The 25047-nt window shown below is 38.8% G+C and overlaps 1 long non-coding RNA gene and 1 other non-coding gene across 2 annotated transcripts; both read left to right on the top strand.

The window, feature by feature from the left end:
* The first annotated feature begins 534 nt into the window (after window positions 1-534).
* Window positions 535-24503, top strand: LOC103887264. Its single transcript, XR_651300.3, has 3 exons — window positions 535-1506; window positions 10263-10370; window positions 24493-24503. It is a non-coding gene; the product is annotated as an uncharacterized LOC103887264 (long non-coding RNA).
* On the top strand, window positions 16882-16989 carry LOC116269568. Its single transcript, XR_004177193.1, has one exon. It is a non-coding gene; the product is annotated as a U6 spliceosomal RNA (small nuclear RNA).
* Window positions 24504-25047: the final 544 nt, after the last annotated feature.

The following is a 25047-nucleotide window of genomic DNA, read 5'->3' as shown; positions in this document are numbered from 1 at the left end:
GTGTGATTTTAAAAATCCCTCATTTCTGCTGTCACAAGTAGCTGTGACCTGAGTACCTTCCCTAATAATTCATTTTTTATATTTCTGCCACAGTTAACTTCTTTTAAATGTCATGATATCCATCTTTCATAAGTTGTATTATTGGGAGCATGACAAGAATGTGGCCAGAAGGATGAAGCAGCTGGAAATTGAGACACTGAGGAAGGGTTAAGAAATATAAGTTTTGGGCCGGGCGCGGTGGCTCAAGCCTGTAATCCCAGCACTTTGGGAGGCCGAGACGGGCAGATCACGAGGTCAGGAGATCGAGACCATCCTGGCTAACACGGTGAAACCCCGTCTCTACTAAAAAATACAAAAAACTAGCCGGGCGAGGTGGCGGGCGCCTGTAGTCCCAGCTACTCGGGAGGCTGAGGCAGGAGAATGGCGTGAACCCGGGAGGCGGAGCTTGCAGTGAGCTGAGATCCGGCCACTGCACTCCAGCCTGGGCGGCAGAGCGAGACTCCGTCTCAAAAAAAAAAAAAAGAAAAGAAAAGAAATACAAGTTTTGGGCATGGAGAAGAGAAACCTGAGGGGAACATGCGGTAGTTGTTTGTCATCAAGCAGGAAGAAAGTGTTGTCGGGAAGAGTCCTCAGTCTGTGTCCCAAAAAGTAAACTCAGAAATCACTAGGGAGGCAATAGCAAAAACGAGTTTGGTTTTGTGCCAGGGGGACGTCCCATTAAAGCAACTCAGATGTGGATGGAGATGCCTTGGTGCTGGAGGCAGGCAGAGCACTGGCCATCACCCTGAGAGTAATTTTAAAAGGAATTCTAGCTGTTAGGAAGCACTGGGCTGGGGGATCTTTTAAAGACCTGTTAAATGGAGGGTTCTATCATTCTCTGAAGTGAATGTTCTCTACAAACCTATCATTCTTCCCTAATGTTCAGTTTTTCCCAATGACTGAGTTTTGCAAGCCAGTAACACTAAAGAAGAAACATTTATATTCTCTTTGGCAATAGAATTATGTCGACTAAAAGGCCTCAGTGCTAACGGAGAGAATATATGCTTCCTACTTTGGTACACACAGAGAACTCATTAGTTCTATATTTAGAAGTAAGCTTTAGTGTTGGAGGGACTCCAAGTTTGACTAATACATTTGACGATGTCCTTGTTAGAAAAAAAAAAATACCATGATGGAGAATTCTATTTTTCTAGGTTGGTATGTGTGGATGGACAGGGAAAAACACATGCTCTTTTCCATGTGCTAATTCCATCTGTTCACAATTATTGAGTAGGTGTGCCAATCGAATGATGCTCAGTACACAGTAGGTATGCAATGGGTGCTTTTAGTCTGATAGTATTTATAGTTCCTACTTGGCAGAGGTAAATCACTTAGCTAATTCTCAGAGCGTCTGGATTTAAACCAACTGCTCTATTTTTCTCCAGGGCAAGCTGCCAGGTAATGAGACGCTGGTCAACCACAAGGTGTCATTTTGTTTCGACAAAGTCTATTGAGCACCTACTAAGTGTAAGTAAACAAAGATAAACATAAAGAAATTAAAAAATAAGTCAGCAAAGGTAACCAAGATGCTGCATTTAAGAATCTGCTCTCAAGGATCTTGGTCTTGGCAGAAAGACACATTTGAATAAGTAACTTGGTATCATTATCAGTGCTCAAAAAGCCTGTTATTTAGCATAATTCTTTTGTAGGAATCTTAAAAAACCACTGCATAGATAGTTCAAAGTTCTCTAAACTGCCTTGCTTAGAAGCATTCAATAACTTTAAATAAAGCATTTCAGTGTAGAGTAGTGCTTTACCACAAATTTTCTCTCCATGAATATCAAAATAAATAATTAAAAATAATTTGTCTGAAGCTTTATGTATTTTAAAATTAATAATAAAAATATTAAATGTCAAAGTATATGGATTTAATATGTTTAAAATATTAATTTTTAATTCTATCTCCTCAAAATCACGACAGTGTTTCCTATAGGGAATTCCCGTCATAATTCATTAGGCTAGCTCTCCCTCCACTGTTAACAGCAGCAGGAGTGCACCAGCGGGGAGAAATGGCAATGTGGAATGGTCAACTACACACGTATGCTGTGGTGCCCACTCCTGCACCCTCTGATGAGGAGAAGCTGGGTGAAATAGTGGGGCAGATGACGTTTAGTTACAAGCTAAATAACCACTGGCATCACCCTAGGGTGCCACCATCACATGTTTTCCTCTTCCTCCTCTCTCTGACTCTCTTATTAACTTGACTGTAAAGTGGGTGGACATCCCATTATAACTCTGATTTACAAACTGATATTGACAGAAACTTTTTTCACACTGTACTCACTCAGAGGCATGGGCAGTTGTGTTTCAGATGCTGTTAATTTGTTAGAGAGTTGGCAATGGTGGTTACTCCGGATCACTACACTGAAACAGGAAAAGACACACACACAAAAATCTAGAGATGGGTAAAAAGAATAAATATTCATGTATACTATTTTTTTTTCCTTAAAAAAAAAAAAACACCTAACGATTTAATAGGCCTACATGGAACTGGCCTTCTAGTACGTGGCTAATCATCATTTGATAATACTTAGAAACTAAAAATACTAATGAATCATTGAATGTTTCTCCATCTATTCAAATCTATAAGTTCCTTTAATACATAAAGGATTTTTCCCAGGGAGGTTTTTGACTTCTTTCTTTAGTCAATTCTTTAAAAATATTACAGTTTTTACCATGAATGCAAATACCTTGTGTATTCTTTTATTTTCTAATTTTGTATTGTTAGTGAAGATAAATATTATCAGTTTTTGTAAATTGGTCATTGTAAAGTGACCTTGATAAACTATTGTGTTTATTCTAATATTAATAATTGATTTTTTGGCTTTGTGGATGATATGATCATCCACAAAGAATAACTATTGTAATTCTTTCTTTCCAGCATAGCAGAAGTGATTGTGAACATTTTTGTCTAGTTTCTAGTCATAAAGAAATATGTCAGAAGTTTTGCATAATGTCTAATATAACAGTTTTATGATATGTAACCAAATTAAGGGATTTCCTAAATCTAATCGTGAGAAAATACTTGTCAAAATCAAATCGAGGGATGCCCTACCAAAGAATTGGCCTCTGAGTTCTAAGAACTGTGAGGGTCTGAGATTTAACTCTGCTTAAAAGCTAAAATTTTAGCTTGCTACAATGTGATGGATGCCGGCAGAAGACGTTAGGACTCCTAGGTCAGAGACAAAGACTTCATTACACACAGCAGTCACAGGAGTAAGAGAACCAGTTTTTGCATTGGTTTCCTAAGATCATTTCCCATAAAGCAGCACAAACAAGACCAGTAACACCTGGTCACGCAGCAGGTTGCGTTACCGTAGAGGAACCCACAGCTCAGGGAACCTGAGTCTTTTATTAGGTTGATGCAAAAGGAATTGCAGTACAATGGGCAGGAAGTATGTCCCAAGGGAGGAACTCTATTTATCTTCCAAAACTGTTTGCTAAACAATCATCTTTAAAATGATAATCTGGAACAAAAGTAGTTAGTGTCTTTCCTTGCAAGATATGCAGTAACCAAAGAAACCCTGGAGAACTGTCATCCTGCAGTCAACTTCAGATCATCAAAATCAAGAAAATCAAGGGAAGTATGAGGAACTCGCCCAGACCAAAGAAGCCTAAAGAGAAATGATTAACTAAAATCAACCTGTGATCCTGAGCTGGCTCCTTTTACTATGATAAACATTGAAACAATTGGAGAAATTGGGCCTGAGGGTTAGGTACAGTAATGGGTCAATGCTGACTTCCTGACTTTGAGGATTATGAGTATTGAGGTTATCTAGGAGGATGCCCTTGCTTGTAGGAAAAAGATACTAAAGTATTTGGTGGTGATGGGCTCCCAGCTGACAACTTTATCGCAGATGGTTCAGGGTAGAAAAAGGACTTTTTTTTGTATCCTTTTAGTTTTTCTCTAATTTTAGGATTGTTTCAAAGTAACGTGGGATTCTGAGGCTTTGGGGAGAAGTAATGTTTTGATTAGCATATCAATGTATGTATACTTTTATTAGTTTATGCAAGCTTCAATGTCTTCCTAAACAATTTTTACCTACATATATTAAAATGTTTATCTATGTAATTGCTGTGTTAAATATATTGTTGTATTATTTTATTTTCATTGTTTCCAATTTTGTTTTTGATGTTATTTCTCTTTTCCCACTATTTGCTTCATTTATTGATATATCCTCTCTTTTTCTGAAAAGATGAGTTTTTGAGTCCTGATAAAATACATTTAGAGGTATCAGCTTAACTTTACTTCTACTTTCACTTATATTTGGACACATAGTGTTTAATTATTAGTCCATATTAAATATGCTATAATTTTTCTTTTGATTTCCTTTGAATCCAATGGTAATTTAATAACATTGTTTTTTTTGAGTCATTTGAAAATGTTTAAGCTACCTTTTATTTAAAACTGAGTCATGTTACTGACTTATTGGAGTTTTTTGGAAAGTTGCTTTGTGGTTATTACATGACTAGTTTTTATAAATATACGGAAACTTTTTTTATTTGTGACCTCTAGAATTTTACATATATGCCTATTTATACAGTCACAATAGTTCAAGTTTATAAATTATGTATATATTCTACATTTTTGCTTATTTTTGTCTTCTTAATCTATAAGCTTTTAAGGGAAGAGTATCATAAATTACATTTGTTATTTTTCTGCCTTTTTTAGGAGTCTCTCAGGTCTTGTAAATATTGGTACATGTATTGATGTTTAAAGTGATTATGTCTTTAGATCTATTTTTTTACCAATATGTAATATTTTTTGTTCTTTAGCTTTCAGTGTTACTTGTTTGCTTCCATTATGTCAAATATTGGTGGATTTTAAAAATCAAACCTGATTTTTCGTTGTTATATTGAGACATATGTTTCTCACCTACTTTATATTTTGCATTGGATGTTCTTTCTTATTCTGTCTTCTTTTTAACTTTGTATTGGATACATCTTTTTCCTTTAGTTTAAAAGTCATAGTACCTATTTTTATTCTTGTTTACCTTTAACATAAAAACTATATTGAGGCTTACATATCCTTAGAATTTTGGAGATATATTGTTATGTATATTTTTCCTTCATTACAAATACGCTAGTGTGTTCTCATGTCAAATTTATTTCATCCACACACACATAATCCCATACCACGTGGCTATACCTAGGTTTCTTTTTCTAGCTCCTTCAGAATTGCTAGGTCCCTTCGCATAGGTAGGTAGGTAAGCAGATAGATAGATAGATAGATAGATAGATAGATAGATAGATAGATAATAGACAGATGATAGAGATTTGCCATTTGTTTAAGGGAATTGACTATGAAGTCTATAGCTTGGTAGGCTGGAAATTTAGGCAAGAGTTGATGTTGCCTTCTTGAGTCCTAAATTCTGCAGGGCAGGCCAGGCAGGATGGAAACTCAGACAGGCTTTCAATGATGCAATCTTGAGACAGAATTCCTCCTTTAGGAAATCTCAATTATCATTCTTAAGTCCTTAAACTGACTTCGTAAGTCACAACCACATTATGAAGGCTAAGTTGCTTTACTTTGCCTACTGATTATAAATGTTAATCACATTTAAAAAACAAAAACAAAAACCTTCACAGCAATATCTAGTCTAGTGTTTATCCAAACAACTGGGCACCAAAGCCCAGTCAAGCTGACATAAATTTAACCATTGCAGGTGTTGTAAATACATTTTTTTAATCTACCTCTTCTTTAGACAAAAAGATAGATTTTAATAAATTTAATTAATCTTATTTTCTGTATTTTTTGGCTAAATTCTTATGAATTTATTTTTCCTTTTATTTGAAAATGTCTTCGAAACTGTTTCTCAAATTGATTTTAAAAAGTGATATTTCAAAGGTATGGCTGAGAACATAAGTGCTCTGGCTTTATTTTACATAACAATTTGGTTAGCTAAAACATTACAGATTCAAAATTTTACATTTTCCAAGTTAATTTTAAAATACGACTTAATTGTTTTCTTGCATCTAGTGATATCAACATGACTTTTCGCTTTGCAGGCAGTCTGCTCTGTATCTTCGAGTGCATTTAAATGATCCTTGCAGCACATATTCCTCACTTTATTAGAAAGTTTACATGTGCAGTTTTTTTCAATTCTCTGTACTACATTTAATCAAATGACTTCCTTTTTTCTTTCAAACAGTGGTTTTCAAAGTTGGTCTCTAGCATCTTCAGCTTTGTTGTAATCACAGTCTCCTTCCCCACACCAGATCCACTCAGCGAGAATCTCTAGGCCTGGCAGCCCCAACTGCCTCTAGGTGATGTGGGCACCTTGTTTCAAGTTTGAACACCGCTGTTGTAAAACATAAAACTTTTCACCATGCTTCCTTTAAATATGTCCTCTTCTCTTTTAGTTTCTCTTGTTTTGTAGGACTCCTGTTATCCAGATGTGGATGTTTCTGCATGTCAATGTTTACCCTTTTCTGCTGTTTTATCCGAGGATTCCTCAGTTGAATCTTTCTACTCCATCATTCTTCAGCTGTGCTCGTCTTACTTGTTTTTCTTCAGTGTTTGTTTATTTCATTTCAACTACTACACATTATACTTAATAGTTCTATTTGATGGATTATTATTTCTTGTTTCTTTTTCAGATTAAAAAAATCCTCCTTTATCCTTTTAAAGATTTTGTTTTAATTTAAAAATTCTTGTCAATTACAACAATTCAGGTTTACATGTTATATGTTGCTTCATTTGTTGTCATTTGGTCACGGTTGTAATCTGAGCACTACGGTCATTTGACCTGTGAACTCTTTTTCTCTTAGATGGCACCTCTCAAGTCTGGTAATGAGCCTTAGCGGGAGGCCAAAGGACAGGCCCAGGTTTACGTGCTTCTGGAGAGACTAATTACAATGGAGAGGACGTGGCCCAAGCAGTTGGCCAACAAACACAGACCTCTGTCGATAACTTATCTTCATTACTGTGTGCCAGTCTAGCCAGTGCTTTATTTTTAAATTGTAATGGAATGCAGGATTGGCAGGCAATTTTTGATTGTTAGTTTGCGTTCCACCAGGTTTTGTGTTTGTGTTTAGCAAATGCAAAACCTAACAGCTCTCATCTCTTACCTGTGCCACATAAAACAGCTGCCAAGCGATGCCCAGCTGAGACTCTGTCTGCACTATCACGATGTCACACGCTGATCATCCTGCACACTTGTGTGCATATTCAGGTTTGTCTTCTCAATGTAGAATAGATAATCCATGAGAGCAAAGAAGAACTTGTCTGATGTCTTTAACATTCTAAACCTAGTGACAGCCGCAGCAAAGAGTACGTAGATAGTTTTGGAGGCTTTGCAATTTTTTTTTTTTTTTTTTTTTGAGACGGAGTCTCGCTGTGTCGCCCAGGCTGGAGTGCAGTGGCTCGATCTCAGCTCACTGCAAGCTCCGCCTCCCGGGTTCACGCCATTCTCCCGCCTCAGCCTCCGAGTAGCTGGGACTACAGGCGCCTGCCACCGCGCTCGGCTAGTTTTTTGTATTTTTAGTAGAGACGGGGTTTCACTGTGTTAGCCAGGATGGTCTCGATCTCCTGACCTCGTGATCCACCCGCCTCGGCCTCCCAAAGTGCTGGGATTACAGGCTTGAGCCACCGCGCCCGGCCTGCAATTGTTTTTATTAAATGAATACGTGACAGAACTTTTGCAAAACTATCTTCACACTATTGTCTCAATACATTTAATGATGACTAGGTTTTATCCTTTGTCTTACCTATTTTATGTTAGAGGATGGTAAAAAATCCAATATTTTGGTTATCTATTAAGGCAAATGAAGATCCCATGAGTGATGAGATATTATGACTGTCTTATCTCTAAGTGTTCAGCAAAATATCTGATATACAGAAGACTGTTAAAATATGCAATTTATTACGCATTATTAAATATTACTTCTTCAATTTAATATAGAATTATTGACCAATAATCATTACAAATTGTGTTTGTGCAGACGAACGTCCATGGGCTTATAGGAACATCCATAATCTCTGTGAAGTTTGTTCTTTTTTTTAAATAACTTTCTTGTTTAATATTGTTTATTATATTATCAAGTCCCTCACTTGAGGTTGCTTTGGGAAATGAATGGTGCAACCCTGTTCAGTGCGTGTCACACTCAAAGCAGAAATATGTCTATGGTACTCTTTATTCTTCCTTGTAAAATGTAAGGCCAGAAACTGCTATGTATATTACTGGCTTTGGGTACAGTTTTAACTGGTTCATGAAACCCATGGTTGAAAATATTTATTGCTTATTCAAAAGTTTTATGTCTTTCTAGACAGTGACTGAGAAGGCAGATAGGCACAACACACTGGAAATAGGTCCTAATTATCATGATTATTACAACACAAGGAAGTCCAGTAGCTTTGATGGAGAAGACAGCTCTTGTATCTTCCTTTAGGAATTCAGTGGCATGTTTAACATTTACAACTTGTGAGCCACTTTTTTCTTAACATATAGAAAATTCTTTATTGATGCACTTTGGACATAGAAAAGCCTGTTCATATATCTTCAATATGTCGGTGATTTATTGAAAGGAATAAAATACTTATTAATCATTTGAGTTCAGGATATGAAATAATTTTTCAACATGTCCAGATGAGCCTGTCCAGTTAAATTCTATCATCAATTGCAGGCAATGGTAGAGACTTGGCCTTGAGTGTCAATCTGTCTTCAGACACAGTTTTAATTTCAGCTTCCACCAGTGTATCAGTGGCTTGACAATGAATTATGAGTTTCCCACTCTTAGCTGGACAAGTCACTCACAACATTTTTTGTAACATGACCCAATTCTGGAGGAATGATTTTAGATAAATGTGATTTTTTAAATGAAAATAAAAATATATTTTATTGCATGTAGAATGAGCCACATGACATATAAAACAGGAATGGTATACATTGTGCATTTCTTTCTTCGACAATCCTGCAATGAATTCTAAAATTCAGTTTTCATCAGTGAAGAAGAAAACTTGTATAATGAAGAAGTATCTTTCTACTAATGATTCCATAGACCAAGGCAACCCTCATAGTCGGTTTACTCCCAAAGTGACAGTTTACATGGTCAGGATGCTCTTAAATACACAATATGATCACTTTAGAACACTGAAAAGAGAATCAACTAAATGTGTTGCCCAGGTTGGGTGCAGTGGCTCATGCCTGTAATCCCAGCACTCTGGGACACTGAGGCAGGTGGATCACCTGAAGTCGGGAGTTCGAGACCAGCCTGATCAACATGGTGAAACCCTGTCTCTACTAAAATTACAAATATTAGTCAGGTGTGGTGGCAGGTGCCAGTAATCCCAGTTACTCAGCAGGCCAACACACGAAAGTCGCTTGAACCCGGGAGGCAGAGGTTGCAGTGAGCCAAGATGATGCCACTACACTCCAACCTGGGCAACAGAGTGAGACTTTGTCTCAAAAACAAACAAACAAAAATATGTTTTCCAACACTGAGAAGGATACAGAAAAATAAAACAGCAAGATTATTTTTAAGGAAGGAAATTTCAGGTAACTATGTTTTAATGACTATCCACTCTACTATAAATCAGTAGTTAAAAGTATTTAAAAATGAAACAATTGATGCTGAATAGTGTGAGGAAAGTTGAGGCTATGTCAATGAATACCAGTGTGACCATGAGGCAACAGAAATGGAGACTCTAAATGTGTTTGTGCATTATGCCTAGGTTTATGCAAGCCTCATAGAGGTATTCAGTGTCATTTAGGGGTGAAATTAGATTATGAGTGTGCAGAATTCAAGATATTGTCTTGTGCATTGTAAGTACCCCAAATAGGGGAGCTCTTATTGTAGTTACTGTTGTAATAAATTATTTTAGATACTGTTTAATACCTAGCAGTTCAAGTAACTCCATCTGAAAATGCCTTTGCTGAATATCATTGCTTTATGAAAAGATACTGATTCTAAACCAGTGGGTCTCAACTGAGGCTGATTTTGCCCCTACAGGGTACATTTGGCAATGCCTGGAGACTTTTTGACTTTCATGATTGTTGAGGGCTTGTTACAGGCATCTGGTTGGGGGAGGCCTGGGATGCTGTTAAACATCCTCCAAGGCACAAGATAGCCCCCTCTCAACAAAGAATGATCCTGCCCACGGTGTCAATGGTGCTGAGGTTAAGAACTCCTGTTCTAAACAATTTATGTGATTTTGTTGTTTCATTTAGTTGTTGTGATAATTGAGAAACAGCAATAATAAAAACTGGAATCTGCCATTTCAGTTCTGCACCTGTCCCCTCATCACTGCTGTAGCTAAACAGAAGCTGTGAGCAAGAAGACGGAAGAAAAGAATTCTTACAGAGACAAAGCATAAGAGGAAAGAAGAGAAGGTAATGAGTAAACAAGATGACTGGCAGAAAAAAATTGATTATTGTCTCTCATTCCAATTTACTATTGTGAAAGAATGGGTTGAAACTGCTCTTAAAAATTTAAGAAGCTGGCCGGGTACGGTGGCTCATGCCTGTAATCCCAGAAGTTTGGGAGGCTGAGGCAGGCAGATCACTCAAGGTCAGGGGTTCAAGACCAGCCTAGCCAACATAGTGAAATTCCATCTCTATTAAAGTTAGCCGGCATGATGACAGGTGCCTGTAATCCCAGCTACTAGGGAGGCTGAGGTGGGAGAATCACTTGAACCCGGGAGGTGGAGGTTGCAGTGAGCCAAGAGTGCACCATTGCACTCTAGCCTGGGTGACAGAGCGAGACTCCATCTCAATAAATAAATAGATAAATAAATAAAAAGCAAAAACCCAGAAATACTAATAGGGCTCCACACAAATAGGATGTCACAACCTAGTCTAAAGGAAGGGAGTCTAAAGGAACAAGTAGTCTAAAGGGAGTCTAAAGGAACGTGGAACCCATGGGAATGTACATGGAACACACAAATGTAGATATCAATGGGACCAAAGAGGTGATTCTTTTTAAACTACTCCTGCCCAAGTATACTATAATCCATTCCACATTGAAGGGAGAATGAAAACTACTTTCCAAGCTCCTCTGTAATGTCTTAGTTTTATAATTGCCCTACTAGAGATTGGAAATTTGCTTACTGACTGTTCAATCATTCTCAATTTTCCTGTTTGAGGGAACAAGTCCCTCCAAGTATTGTCAGAGGTAGTCCCTGTCATGTGAGTAACAATTGGCATGTGGGTTTTTGCCCAGAGCATGAGTAGGACAGATTGGAAGCACTGTCTCTATATGTAATGTTGCATTTGCAAGGTCTGTTCCAGGTGGCTTGTGCAGACAGCTGCCTTAGCTGGGATTTTCCACATTGATTTATAAAGTTGAATACTATTAGCTGCAAGTTAGAACATATTTTTAACAAAGGCCACTTATGTAGTAGGAAATGGTAGACATATAAGAACCAAGAGCAGAACAGAAGCATACAGGTGAGAAACAATCTTAAATCATGTGTAATTGTCATGTCCATGGCCACCCTTGGCTGGAGGCAGGTCATGTTCATCATCCTACAGAGAAGGAAGTGAGGGCCAGGATGTTCTGGAAAGTCACCTGCAGGCACATAGCTAATAAGAGGCAGATTTCCCTTTGAGGTTTGTGCAGCCATGGCCAGGCTTTGTGTGGCTGGGCCATGCTGCCTTCTCCAAGCAGCATGGACCGAGCTTAGTCCTCTGAGATGGAGAGAGAGATGGTAGCTGAGTACATGGAGGTCGGAGGCTGGAGGAGAAGGGAAGCAAAATCTCCCATCTGAAGTAATTCCAAATGTGGAGAGCAGTGCGTGGCCATCAGAGCACAGGCCTGCAGAAGACCGGGACACAGGGTGGAAGGTGGCCCCAGCGGAGACTTTTGTGCTGCAGCAGTGGGGCCAGGCAGCAGCTTAGGAGGCCCCTCAGAGAGTGACAGAGACAGTGGGAGACAGCAGCTCATATCTAGGATGAGGGAGCCCAGTTCTGTGGTTTGTGCCTGGGGTACCACTTCCCTGTGCCTCCTCAGAACAACAAGAACAATGTCCGCCAGGGCTATGGCTCATGTCAGTGAAGCCTTAGGTTCAGAGGGTCCAGAATGTAGACACTAGGGTGGATTTTACACTATGTTAAGTTATGGTGTGGGGTAGATGGGAGAGGAGCCCACGTGGGGGCTTTAAGGATCCTTCAACACAGTCCAGGAAGTTACACTCAGAGGAGCATGGAACTAGGGGCCCCACTCAAGGCCAGAGACAGGGATGGGGCAGGACACACTCACAGGGCCCAGACAGGACAAATGCCCAGGGTAGGGAGGCACCAAGCCTGTGAGGCCGGGAGAGAGACAGGGAGAGACAGAGACAGAGAGGGAGACAGGGAGAGGAAAAGAGGGTGTCTGAGAGAGGGACACAGAGAGGGAGAGACAGAGAGAGAGAGAGTGAGAGATGCAAAGAGACACGGAGATAGACACACACAGAGAGACAGAGAGTGAGAGACACACAGACAGAGTGAGAGAGACACACAGAGACAGGGAGTGAGAGACACATAGACAGAGGGAGAGACATAGAAAAAGAGACAGACAAACAGGGAGACAGACAGAGAAAGAGAGAGAGACACACACAGAGAGGGAGGCAGGGAGAGGGAGAACCCGTGGGTAAGTCACTTTATTGGGGGTCAGGTGAAGTGCAACACTGAAAAGGCCTGAGAGGTTTTATCATGCTTTTGAGTGTCACTAGGTCCCAGTGTGGGAGGGCAAGAAGGGGAGACAATACCAGGAAGCACCCCACCATGCTGGGCAGGTGCCTGGTCACCTAGGCAGGGTGCTCACGGCCTTATTGTGGAAACGTGGAAGTATTAGGAAAACACGGTTTTAAAATTTACCATACATATGGACATCCACACACACCCTTTCCAATCTTGTCTCTTTCAAAAAAATTATTTGTGCTGGACTCAACAACCACGCCGTGGCCGTCCCAGCAGTGGCTCCGGTTGGAGCAGCACTTAGCCTCCGTTGTGTGCTCTCAGGGCTCATACGATGCTTAGGGAAATGGCCGTGATAATAGGAACGGCGAGGGAGAGAGAAACAGAAGAGTGTGGCAAGACGCCCTCCAATTTTCCTCTTTTTTGTAGAGAGGCCAAAGGTCTATAATGTATGATTAAAACTTTAATTAAATATGCTTAAATTCTAGTTCAAAATGTAGTTTCACTATCCATTGGACGCTTTAAATTCTCAAATGAGATGATAAATCTCAGTTGCCATAGAAATGTTACTCCCCGAAATGTTATTAAAAGTAGGTTTTTGTTATCTGGCAAAACTCATTATAGGGAGATTCCTTGTGAGATGAAATAAGAAAGAAGGAAACTGGCATTTGCTGAGGGACTAGGAATGCCCACTGCTGTTCCTTGTTTTGCAGGCATGGTCTCTTTTACTTCGTTTCACCAAAATTGCAAGTGAGTTTTACCCCTCATTTTATAGTTGAAGCAACTGAAACACAGAGACAAAATATTCTGTACAAGATCACAGAGCTGAGAAAGTGGGAAGCACCTAGGTCTGTGGCTTCCAAGCCTTTGAACTCAACATCACGTTCTCTCTCCAATAATCCAGAAGGGAATGCGTGATTTAGCTTCCAAAACAGAGCTTCCAAAAGTTAAACCTACTATTTACTGAGAGTTGATAGGATTCTATAGAACAATAAAATCTCTGGAAAAAAAGCATTAAAATGAATTGTAAAAACTACTAAATTTGCTCAGGGCTGTAACTTGGTTTTTTAATTACTGGGAAGTATGACATCATGGATCGACAATGTCTGCGCGCAGGCGATTTGGCTTCAATCTAAGGGAGTTGCAAGAGAAAGGAATACTGGGAATTCAATTTCTGCTTCTTCGGTGCAGAGGTTTGGTTGTTTCTCTGCCTTGAGTCCCACACTGTGACATCATTCTAATAGAAACAAAAGAATGGCTGGCCAAATGTAGGACATGCATGAACTTTGTAATTTCATACATTTGAAATACATTCAAATCTTTAGAAGTCCATTTGTGAACTATAAAATAAAAGAACATTACTTCCTTTTTCCAAGAAAAGTGCCTCCCCGTGTCTTCTTGGACGTGATATTTCTTCTACAAAATCAGGCTTCAATGAGCTAAGTGTGAGTAAATTAGAAACATATGTACTAAATTGTCTCTGTTATAAACTCTTTTATTAAGGAAACACTCAAATGCTCTAACAATGAATACAACAATCTGAAGATTTGGGTACACATTAAACCTGCTTAAAACTCGTAATTCAACACCTTTATGGGAGTATAACTTACTAGTGTGTACCAATTCTAACGTTTAGTACTCATGTCATTAGTTCTTCTTAAAACCAAGTCTAAATGCAATTTAAGATAAAATACTCCTTTGTAGCAGTTCCTCCAAGCAGAAAAGTCACCTCAGAATGAGAAAATAAATAAATAAGTAAATACAAACCAACGCAAAAAGCAAAGCTCAAAGAAGGGAAGAAAAATCCTACTTTTGATCTGGGCATGTCCATTCAAGCTTTTCTGAAAGGGGAGACAGGTGGGATCGCTTTTCTATTAGAAATGGCTACCAGCAATTTTCATATTTGTCTTAGAGAAACTGAAATTGATTTATGTTTGATAAATAGCACGCAACACAACGCAAATACAGAAAAAAATCTACAACACATTGTGTCTAAATATCAACACTTTATCAACCCCTCAACACATCTCCCAAGGAATCTTCACTCTGATTTATTTTCATATTATTGGGAACTGATTACAATTGTTTTCGTGTGCATTTGAAAATGCTTGTGATACCAGAAGATTTACGTTAGAATCTTTACTTTGAAAAGATTTGGAATGACGATAGCTGTCATTCTCTCTATCTTACTTTTAAGTATACTTGTATGCATGATCTATAGATCTTAAAAAAATTCAAGAAGTTTTAAAATCCGTAATTTATGTCTCAATTCTTACTCCATATATTCTTATATCAGCAGTCCCAGTATATCATAACATCTTTGACAAACCCTGGGTTCTGTTCACCTTATAAGGCATCTTCTCCGGTGGAATGCAGCCAGTCCTGTGTATTTCATCAACCTTCAAAGATCAACTCTGTTTCAGTGCAGGAAGACTGTGTTTTGGCAAGAAGCAATGAAGTCTTGAGTGTGTGGAGGATTTAAAAATCAATCTAATATTCCATAACAGCACCAATGGCCCTTTTAGTTTTAATGTCCCCAAATAATAAAGGATGGTTGTTAAACCGGATATAATGGGCTGAGCAGATTGTTTTTTCTAATTGGTGTTTTTTTGCATCTGAACTTCAACCCTGGCATTTTCCTTCTGGATTTGAACACAGCATTTCTTCAAGTAGGAGCCAGAGGAACTTGAGAATCCCGGCCTTTGTGCACGGCTGTGCAACCTGGGCTTTGTCGAGACAGGAGCGCATTACCATGACATTTAAGGAGGAAAACAAGCTACTCTGAATTGTCTCAATCTCACTTGTGATCTATTTTTGAACAATGTACTGGAAAGACATTCCCGTTCACACAGAACTAGTGATTTACCCTCTGGTGGATTCTACCCTTCCAGCTGCTTGGCGATAAATAAAGCCAGAGTGGAGAGAGAGTGTAAATAAAATTAACTGTACCCAGTTGACTCCCCAGTGCTTTCATTTATGCATGCTTGTCTGATGAGGTACTTTTCGAGTCTTCTTAATTGCGATATAAAATAAGGCCTCTGGTAATCAAAAGCTCTAAAAAAAAATCTTGCAGTGGGGAGGTTGTCCACCTTGGTTGTCCTCAAATTTTCCTTCTTGTTTTTACACTTCCGAACCTCATTACCATTTCAGTAACTCCTGGGGGTATATGGCACCATGCAAACCTGGCGCTGCCATGGCCAGACAGAGAATCCAGGAGCTCTGAGCCTCCCACCAATACCTACTGTCGTGTGGAAACTCTCCTGTGTTTTTTACTGAGCCAAGACAATGTTAGACAGCCTTCAAAGAAGTGCTTTAACAATTAAGAGAGAGAAAGAAATGTATATAGAAAGAGAAAGAAACAGAGACATACAAGCAGATACACACATACACACACAGAGGGAAAGAGAGAAAGCTGGACGGGAGAGAATAGACAGGAAGAAATATATAGAGAGATAGAAAGAGAGAAATAGAGAGAGACAGATACAGAGAGAGACAGCAAGAAGGAATAGAAAGGGAGAAATGGAGAGAAATATAGAGAAGAATGGAGAGACAGAAAAATAGAGAGCAACAGAGAAGGAGAGAAAAGCAAAATACAGCAGCAATGCAGTAACACAGTACAAATTCCTAAAACAGTGTGTAGCCTTCCGTTTATTTGGTCATCACTATGTACTGGTTTTTGGACGTCTGTCTGTTACTTCCCTTTGTCCTGAGTGGCTGCTGTGGACATAGTCTCTATTTGGTTCTTGGGCTGGTGGTGCTCTCTCTCGGGGAAATTTAGTGGCTCTACCCCTGGACTCTATGTATGTTTAGGGACTTCGGGCCTGGAAGTTGGAGACCTTCCTTCGTTTCACAAAATCTGCACCACATCAGGTGTCTCCTGTCACTAGAAGCAGAAAACAGCTCTTCCTTTTTCTGTGTCTGTGGGCGGGAACTGGCTGCCCTTTCAGTTCCCGTTTCCTGTCTAGGACGTCTTAATTTTGAACAGAACAAACAGCACTTGCAACACCCAACCCATCAGGAAATCCTGTTGTCTCTGCCTTTGGAAGACCCAGAACCCCATGGATTGTTACCATGTCCCTGCTACTCATCATCGCAGCTGCAAACACCGTCCTTTGTCACTGGATTCACAGGCGCACCCTCCAGGTCCCCTGCTCCTCCGCAGCCTGGCTCCTTCTGGCTATTCTCAACCCAACGGGGAGACGGTCGCCGCGCAAGTCAAGCTCAGGTGCTCTCGCTTCGGCAGCACATCTGCTAAAACCGGAACACACAGAAAAGAGGAACCTGGCCCCTGCGTAAGCATGACATGGAAATTCATGTGACATTCCATATGTTTATGAATATACTAAAAGCCACTGAATTGTAGGCACTGCAAATAATAAATTTTATGGCATGTGAATGATATTTCAATTCAGCTACTGTAAATTAAATAAACAAAAGCAAATCATGCCCATCCTTTGCTCAAAGCCCTGCAATGGTTGTTTATTCCATTCAAAGTAAAATCTATGTTTTTTAAAAAAAGCCATAAAGCTTCTTGTGATCTAAAACCCCCACCCCCATTATTTACAATCTGATTCTTTCTCTAGTTATGTTTCCCCTCACTTCAGGCGGATGCCAATTTGCACTGTTCCAGGAATGTGCCAGGTACTTCACCCCCTAGCTGTCCCCTTGTTAAGAACCCCTGCAAAGACAGGGTGGACTCGCAGCCCCAAAATGTAGTTTAATGTTGAGAGCAATGATGACACACACACACAAACACACACACACACACACACCCCAAGACAGTGTAACAAGGTGTATTTACATAATGGCAGAACAGGGCAAACCTCTTAAGCAGGTCTCAAACCGAGTGGAAAGAGCAAGGACAGGTGCATAGCTGGGAGTTTTACTGTGGTGAGCAGGTGGGTGGAGCTGGGTAAAGGTGCCCAGAATGCGGGCTTGCGTGATCTGAATCTCCCGCCAGTGTGAAAGTGGGAGCCCTTGGGCTTTCTTCTCAGCTTGTCCAGATGTGGGACAAGCTGACGAGAGGCCCAGGACCAACATTTGGCCACTGAGGCTAAATGTTTTCAAGCAGCAAAAACTGAAGTCAGCCACTTTATCACACAACTATTTGCTAAAACCTCGAGCGCTCAGTAAGACCTATCCTGAATATACCGTGCAAAATCCTCCTTCATACCTCATCGGTTTCTTCCCCATCTGTGTTCTTGGCTCGGTGTTGTCTTTTTCACATATCGCTGGCCACCTTCTAATGTGTCCTGTCATTTTCCTAAAATATTCAGAACTTGTTATCAGGGTTCCCCTGGGTCCTCTCCTGACCCGCTAAAAATGAACTGCTTGAGGGCAAGGGTCTTTGATCCAAATGCACATGAATTCTGATTGCCTGCACCAGACCCGGCACCAAGCAGATGCTCCATAGGTACACGTTGAATGAGTGGATTCAGATGCTTAAGAAGCACTCAGTATCCACTCAATAACCTGGTTCTATAGGTTGGTGCAAAAGTAACTGCATTTTTTTTTTTTTTTTGCCATTACTTTTTAAATGGCAAAACCGCAACAACTTTTGCACCAACCAATCGTTGCCAAATTCTCTTTGGTGGCTCACTTCCTCAGTAATTTTTCAACCTGAATCTTAGCCCTTGGGGCTATCAGAATTTTACTAGTGGTTAAAGTATTAAAGCAATATCATGCATATCAGAAGCAAATTAGACATTTATACCAGAAATTTTAATTATCTCTGACAGCTTTAATAACTATAATAATTCTAGTTAATTCTAACTAGAGTTACTGTAGTTATTGAAAAATTAGTTTGATTTTGAATGTTTACTCAAAGGTGAGCCATTAAGTTGTAATTGTAAAAATTGATTCAATTTTTAAGTGAGATATGATGACTGGGGCACTGTTCTAAAAGGCCGTGAGGTAAGGGAGGGAGTTGAACTCTACTCTGTTTCCACCACTAATTAACTATAAGTTATTTCATCCACTACATTGAACAATCTGTCACTATAATAGGGCTAATATGAATTAAAACATGAATGCTAAAAGAGTATATTTATTTTATCATATGCAGTGTTAGGGTAACAGACAATAAAAGTACCAAGTTGTCCTTTACTTGGCTTTAAAGCAGAGATTATAAAGGAACCAAAAATATATAGAGAACATGTAATGAGGGTCTTTCGCTGTGACGCATTTAGGACACTTTCTCTCAGGATTTGTATCTTGCACTGGAATAATAGTGGTGACTGGGTGTGTCTTTAACCTTACTTTCTGCTGTCATGGCTTCTCTATGAGGATTTTCAGGGGGGTTGCCATTACAATTGTCTTTTAGCAGTAGAATTTAACAAGAAAATTCCAGGGGCAACACTCTAATTGAAGATCAGCACAATCCCTATACCTGCAACCTCTTCTCAGAATTTCCTTGCACTTCCTGGCATTAACTGCAACCGGGAATCATGATGGAGATTCAGGCTCCTCAGTAGCCATTTCTGCAGGAAGCTGCATGTTTTCCTGCATCCCAGAACCTCAGTTCCAGAGGTGGGTCTCCCGTCCTCCCTGATGCTCAGTGTCACCTTCCACAACGATCTCCAATGCTTCTACTGCTCCTTTGAAGTTATGACATCTGATTTTACAGATTTTCAGAGTTTCTACTTTTTCTGTCATTAAATAAGCTTCAGCTAATTTCTTCTATTCTTCAAAAACTCATTTCCCTCATGATTTAGATTCACAGTCTCAACACTTCGTTTCGTTCTTAGAGACTTCAGTGCTCTTGCCATGGCTCTCTGAAATGTTCACTATCTCTTCCTTTATGTGCTCACGGTCATGACTTTCTCCACGATTTCTGAGCCACCAACATATAGAAATTACCTGAATTTGAATTTGCTAATGCTCTTTTTCTTTTTCTTTTTCTTTTTTTTTTTTTTTTTTTTTTTTGAGACGGAGTCTCGCTCTGTCGCCCAGGCTGGGGTGCAGTGGCGCGATCTCGGCTCACTGCAAGCTCCGCCTCCCGGGTTCGCGCCTTTCTCCGGCCTCAGCCTGCAGAGTAGCTGGGACTACAGGCGCCGCCACCGCACCCGGCTAATTTTTTGTTTGTTTGTTTTGTTTTGTTTGTATTTTTAGTAGAGACGGGGTTTCACCGTGACAGCCAGGATGGTCTTGATCTCCTGACCTCGTGATCCACCCGCCTCAGCCTCCCAAAGTCCTGGGATTACAGGCGTGAGCCACCGCGCCCAGCCCCACTAACACTCTTATATGAAAAATCCAGTCATCTGGATTTTTCTTCAATCACAATCATCTCTTACTGCTTTGCTTCCTTTGCTTAAATGCTGCATTAAAAAAAAAAAAAAAAAAAAAAAAAAAAAAAAAAAGCAGCCTCATACACACCCTTCATTTTCTCTTTATCAATTACTTCCATCTTTATTTCTTGAATTATCTGGTTTATATTGCCTGAATAAATCTGTCGCCTTGGAAATATTCTCATTTCCATTCCCTCCTTTTCCTCCTGGAAACACTTTAACCCCAGATGATTCAGAAATCTGCCTTCGTTGTGCTTATAACGACCAAAACTGCATAACATCAATAAATTTGGCAGCTAAGTGTCACCATATATTCACAAATTTCAAAACAAAATGGTCACTCAATGTTATATTGTAGTCAGCTAACCCTCGCAGGCTTTCCGTGGTATTTCATAATACGTCTTTTCCAAATTTTCTACTTTTCTTCCCTTATGTTATGATTCGTTAATGACTGCCATGAGGTCATGAGGTGGGAGCTGTGTTTTTCTTCAGTCACCAAATCTGCAAGTCTTCCTGTATCTGCACCTATTTTCACTTTTATTTTTTAATTGTACAAGTATACAATGCTACCAAATGTGGATTCACCTTCTGTGATGAATTTAAAATGTTCAATAGGTAATTATTACATCCTTCACTTTCTAGGATTTGGGGCATAGCAGTAAAAATGATAGATTAGATTCTTTCACATTGAAATTTTATTCTAGTGGATGAATACACAGATAACTAAGACATTAGATAGTTACAACTAAGGTATTAGACATCTACTTTCTTAGCAAATTTTCAGTACACAATATAATGCTACTAACTTCACTTATTACCTGTTTAATGGTTTACATTCACTTTCTAGACATTCATCTGAGATAACCGCATCTTTTCACCTTTACCCTTGGTCTCCTTAACTCACTATCCCCTAGTTTTCTTGTCTTTTTAGTCTCCATTGGTCTGAGAGAATCTCTTCAGATATATTTGTGTGTCATGACCTTGACGCTCTTGAAGAGTACTGGTCAGATATTTTGTAGATTGTCCCTCAATTTCAATGTATCTGATGGTTTTTCATGATTAGATTGAGGTGATGAGCATTTGGCAAAAATACTCAGTCTCCGGCAGTTCTTTATGGAAGTATAAAACCGGATCAATACACCCACCACTGTGATGTTCCTCAGTTCTCGAGGTCCTGGGTCTGCCTGATTTCTTCTCTGCATTTCTTCTTTAGAATCTTCACATAAAAAAAAGTATATATTTCAAGATTTTTTATTACACTTAGAAACATAAAGTATGTCTACTCTATTTTTTTCCTGTAAGCAAAATTCTAGAAGAAGCAGAAGCCTGTTTTCTAACTTTTAAAAAGTTTTTTTTTATTTTTATTGAGATTGTGTTAAGTTTATAATACAACTTAACTTTTCATAGAATTAACAGGTATATAATGTTGAGTCTTTCTCTTTGAGAATAAGAAGTGTTTTCCTGTTCAAATCTACATTTCTGTTTTTCATGGATAATTTTAAATTTTCTTCCTGTTACTTTTGCACATTTAAAAAAGTTTATTAGCAAATTCATCAAGTTTATTTTCAAGGGAGAACCATCGTTATTGAAATTGTAAATTGTATACTCTCTACCGTTGTATCTTTTAAACTTATTTTTTGTAATATGAAAGCTATTATTTGTAATACTTACTAAATTCTTTCATTGTTTGAGTTGGTTTTATCATTGCTTGCATAGAATTTTGCAGTTATACTATCATTTTATCTGCATATATAGAATGTTTTGCTTGTTGTTTGTATCAATTATTATGCCTCTGATTAATTTGTCTTGCCTAATTTCATTGACTAATACCTCCAGTATGCTGTTAAACAGTAATGCAGATACAGTTTTTCAGGAATGGAATCTAGCTGATACATGAGGAATTAGAATATTGCCCCTGTGGAATCACCTGGCCCTGGTGAGGTTTTAGTTTTTTGTTGTTGTTTTTGTTTGTTTGTTGTTGTTGTTGTTTTGCTTGCTTTGGTTTTGTATAGTTCCTGGAATATGTTCTTCTCTACAGAAATTAATCTATTTACACTTTCTGTGTTTAATGGGACCAATTTGGGGATGCAGGTAAATCATTCACCAAATTGCTTCTTTTGCCACTTGTCTGCTTCTGACCTTGCAGGGATCACCTGTAGACTGCGATATGATGGTCCTGATGACCAATGTTACATGGAGAGTGAGTCATATTTTAGTGAGATGACTACTAATGTAATGTGCTTCTGTGTGCCTGTTTCTAATTGCCCTGACTCTGGGGTTGTGCTTCCTAAACAAAATCTTTGCTTTTCAAGTTACTTCATTATTAACGCAAGCAGTATTACTAAAAATGGGGGAAAAAATTCTTTTACACACATTGCTTACTTTTATTTTGGAAAGCTGTCTCAATAAAATTATTTTACTTAATTCGTTTTTATCATCTTCTTTTTTTTGAGACGGAGTCTCTCTCTGTCGCCCAGGCTGGAGTGCAGTGGTGCGATCTTGGCTCACTGCAAGCTCTGCCTCCTGGGTTCACGCCATTCTCCTGCCTCAGCCTCCCAGGTAGCTGGGACTACAGGCATCTGCCGCCACCCTGGCTAATTTTTTGCATTTTTAGTAGAGACAGGGTTTCACCGTGTTAGCCAGGATGGTCTCGATCTCCTGACCTCGTGATCCGCCCACCTCGACCTCCCAAAGTGCTGGGATTACAGGCGTGAGCCACCATGCCCAGCGTTCCTTTTTATCTTCTAAGTGCTTCAATGGTTCATAACATTTTGCTAACATTTAAGATAATTTTTTATTCTTTTATGCATGAATTCATTTTTCCTGATTTGGATAATATGATGCAATATTTCATAGCCTTCCAATAGCCTTTGCTCTGATTATGTCATCAATATAATGATTCACAAGAATGTCCAGAGAGACCCTATATTTCCCAACACATGTCTCCATGAGATAGGAACAATGACTCTTGACATAGCCTTGTAATATGTATACATTTTTTTAAGTCTTTGCTGAATAAAAGCAAATTGAGTCTGAAATTCCTTATCAAAATGGAAAAATTCAAAAAACAAGACAGACTAGAGGAGTCTATTTGTGCTATTTATAATCCCAGGGCATTAAACATTTATTTCTGAACCTGGGGATAATATTTCTTGAGACTTTTGCACTGACTCCTTTGACAACTAATGACTGGCTATACCTGCCTATGATTTGCTACATTGTCTGAGTAGCCAAATTAGGAAATTATGTGATGATGCAGTGTTATAATTCTCTTCTTCCTCTTCCAAATATTTTATGTTTTGAGAGATTATTTTTTCCATCTTTTAGCTGGATTCTACACTTGAGGTTTCAACTATGAATTCTAGGAAGGATCATCAGATTTGTTCTGATTTAAATAGTTCTCATTGTTGGCACAGTTGCATTTATTATCAGAATTTTAGTTTTCTATTTTCAAACACTATGAACAATTCTGCACTTTTCAGACAATTTGTCACTTATGGTCCAGTACAGTTAATGCTAATTTTATGTTGATAGTTTGGTTTTTAATGTATCTTTAAGACTGTAAGTCAGAGACAATCTGCTCCTATCCTTATGTTGAAAATGGAGGAAATCAGTTTTCAGATGAGATCACTACTACTCATTTAGTGGTGAGTAGCACAGTGTTTTGAGCATGAACTGAAACTGAATCCCATCCATACTGATTACATTCATGAATACTTGGACATATTGTACATCTCTTCTGGATCTTACTAGCTACCTCTATAAAATTTTACTAATAATTTTAAATTAAAAAGAACTGTGTCTATACTATAATCAGTCTGTATCTATCAATTAACTATATATGCATATATAATATACATAATATATATACACACATTGTGAGAGAGACATATGCTCACAGGTATATGGTTTTATGTCTCCCTCTCTCTCATACACACACACACACACACACACACCCATAATTATATTATGTGTATAGACATATACCCATAATTAGTCTTGATCTATCAATTAACAACTTTAAAAATATTAGTAAAATTTTGTAGAGATGGCTAATAAGATTCAGAAAATATATATAATCTGTATATATACACAATGTGTATATAATACCATATGTATGTATGTATGTATGTATGTATCTATCTATCTATCTATCTATCTATATATCTTTAGTCTTCAAAATGGTCATTTTCCTGCATGTTATAATGAAAGCTGGATCCCAACTCCTCCAGATAGACAAGTATATACTGAGAAAGTTAAGAGTCTAAAATGAATGTATAACAGTATATTCTAAAGGTATTAGGCTAAAGAAATGCAACATAATGTTGGATTGGTTCAAATTTATTCATATCAGTGCATTTATCACAAGATTCAGGACTTAATTGTAACAGCAGTTAGCTTTAATAACATCCTAGGTTTGTTATTGGAGTTTGGATTCAGTGGTAGGTCATAGTCAACAAGCCCTCTCATAATCAAGTCAAAAGAGGCACATTTGAAAGTGAATTACGTCTCATCCTGCAAAAAGGGTTGCTGTCCTCTGTAACCTGCAGATGAAGTTGCAAGAGGCTGCATGGGACCTGGATCTGAAGGAAATAACCCAATCTTGTCGTTGAAAAGGCCAGGCGGGGCTCCTCTTCCATCAGAAGCAAGGTAGATACATTAACCACGGTAAGTGGAAGGGTCTGTGGTGACGGGAAATTGATAATCAGGTCCCAAGAATGAAATAATCGGGAGCTTTGTTAAGATATATAAGCAGGACCATTTTGAGTCTAATGGGCAGAAAGCTAACTGAGTTATTATCATTGTGGGAATTTTCAGACTAGCACCCACTTGACAGACCTGGCACCTTGATCGAAGGCATTTATATGTCTCTTTGACAAAGATCCCTGCAAAACAGCCACAGGCGTGTATTAGGACTCTTCCTCTAAGCCTTCCCGGTGGGACTGGCTGTCATGCACCAAAGTGTCAGTGTGTGATGCATAGAGAAAATGCCATGATTTTTCAATGAATATTAAATACTAGCTCTGAACTGATGTTAATACTCAAAGTCAAAACCAAACAAGACACAGTAGTCACCGGTCAGAGCAGGGGCTCACAGAGGTCAG

The sequence above is a fragment of the Papio anubis genome, chromosome 11, assembly GCF_008728515.1.
Source record: "Papio anubis isolate 15944 chromosome 11, Panubis1.0, whole genome shotgun sequence".
Lineage (NCBI taxonomy): Eukaryota > Metazoa > Chordata > Mammalia > Primates > Cercopithecidae > Papio > Papio anubis.
Note: the sequence above shows the minus strand (reverse complement) of the source record. Positions and strands in the feature narration are given on the sequence as shown.